Raw genomic sequence first — 2,109 nt, 5'->3', positions numbered from 1 at the left:
CTCACTAGAGCGTTCGAGCACCTTTCGCCAGAAAAACTGACAATTTTTGAGATTGGCTATGTTATTTAAAATAGTTGCCTCCGGCTTCCTTTTTAGCAAAGGCAAGAATAAGCTGACTTCCTTACTTTTGGAATTGCCATTTGTGCTAGAGGATGAGGTTAAAAAGAGAAGTTAAGAGGAAGCAGCATACAATGCGGTTTCTTAGGATCTAGCTTAGGTTGAAGGCCTTTCATGCACAACATTAACAGTAAAAAGGGGAGTAAAACTGAAAGGGTTTTCCAGACCACATTGTTCAGAGTCACGCGATTGGGTGTTCACAGCATCAGAGTTAGAAACAGAATCAAACATTAGAACCGCAGGACACAAAATGCTCATTAAAGCAATTACATGGTGGCCCTGTCCGATTAGAGCCAGATGCCTGTGGTAAGGCACGGAGGTAGGCTCAGTTACGGACTCTCACCGGTGGGATATTGGATTTTATGGCTTTCCAAAATCTTCCTAGGATTATTTAGCTTTTCTGTGGTACTGCACAAATAGTACTTCAACTTTGGCCAACTTTTGACCATTTCCAAGTGAAAAAAAAAGCTTTCTCCTTTAGGCTTGCCCTAGACAACTCAGCCGATTCCTTACCCTCTGACTAACTTCGGTTAACAGCCTTCAGAGCTTAATTCCCACATCGGTTCACGAATTTTACCAGCCCCCAGGGTAGTATTCTTAGCTTAATCACAAAATGCGCTCTGAGATGAATTTGAATCATGATTTTAAGCGGCTAGTTTTAAGAACACCTTGCTGACCCTCCATAATATAGCATCTGGTCACATGAAGGATATTTTACTAGGCCAACATGTTTGCTCAATTACCACCTTTCTTTGCTGCATTATTCTGTCCGTTTTCATATTTAAAATGATGGGTTCAGTTTGCTAGCTCTGTATCAGCGTAGCATGGCTTTTCGAGGCTAGATAAATCAAAAATACTTAGCACATCCAAACGCTCGTATAGTTTTACACTCCAGTTTTGTGTTAAATAGAAACAATTGTTGAATTAAAGAGATTGCCTGATAGCTCGCGATGTGTTACGCGCCTTAGGAAACCCCGAGGCTACCGTTTATAGATGTTTTGGTTTGAGCTAATGAGGCCTAACCTGCTGCCAGCTCCCTTTTAAAACATTTGTTTGCGATTGGTACTTACCTAGATTAACTTGCCATAATGGGGGTGCTGATAATGTATTGGAGACACCTCAAACATTTCACAGACCTTAACATTGTACTGGATGTTTGATGTCTGCAAAAGGAGGTTGGAAAGCTGTTCCCATCTGTACTTATTTTGTTGCCAATAAAAGTCACTCCTTAAACAAAAGAGTCATTGAGACAAGAATCCTTAATAGATTTTTGTATGAAATTGCCATTCGTTGCATGCTTCTTGCCAAACATATACATTAGACCCTCCAGAAAAACGCGATTCTGCGGAGGGGTGGGCGATTTAACCGCATTAATCAGCCAAAATGGCCGCGAGATTTTTACAGAAGGCCGCCAGGTATTTTCAAAAGGCCGCGATAATGCCCGCCATTGGTTCCACACAAAAATTGGAGGAAAAAATGTTTTTAACTCGTCTTGAAGTGACTTTCATCAGCCCTCGCGATCACAGCGAATGGTAAGCACAACAGCTGGTATAGAGTGAACGCATGCTGGGAGGCTCACACGATAGGATGAAACACACCAAGATGAAAAAGTCTAATCCATCTCATTTACCGACAACATTTCCTACTAAAGACCGGGGCAAAAAGTGGGGTAAGAGAGGACTGGGGGGGAAACCTATTCTGCACCCCGCTGCAACTTGGATGTGTTGGCACGCGGTAAGGCAGAAGGATCGATTGGTGACGAGCCCTTGATTCATTCAAATATTCGCGCTGGCCTTCTGCTGCTGCGGACAAGACAGCCAAACAACTCACGTTCACCGAGGCATCAACCTCCAAAACCCTTTCGAGGGCTACAAGAAACGAAGTGAGTAGCCTACAAGATTGAAGCTGGTCAGATAACGAACGAGTAAATGAAAACAGAATGAGGCGGAGAAGTGTGTGCGTGTGTGTGTGTGTGTGTGTGTGTGTGTGTGT

At 43.1% G+C, this 2,109-nt stretch overlaps 1 long non-coding RNA gene across 1 annotated transcript in view; it reads right to left on the bottom strand.

Moving 5' to 3' along the window:
• The window catches only part of LOC104963278 (uncharacterized), a 13,277-nt gene that overhangs the window by 8,268 nt on the left and 2,900 nt on the right, over window positions 1-2,109 (bottom strand). The gene's annotated exons all lie outside the window — the stretch shown is intronic.

Source organism: Notothenia coriiceps, unplaced genomic scaffold, assembly GCF_000735185.1.
Source record: "Notothenia coriiceps isolate Sejong01 unplaced genomic scaffold, NC01 NC01_scaffold00035942, whole genome shotgun sequence".
In the NCBI taxonomy this organism is placed as follows: domain Eukaryota; kingdom Metazoa; phylum Chordata; class Actinopteri; order Perciformes; family Nototheniidae; genus Notothenia; species Notothenia coriiceps.
Note: the sequence above shows the minus strand (reverse complement) of the source record. Positions and strands in the feature narration are given on the sequence as shown.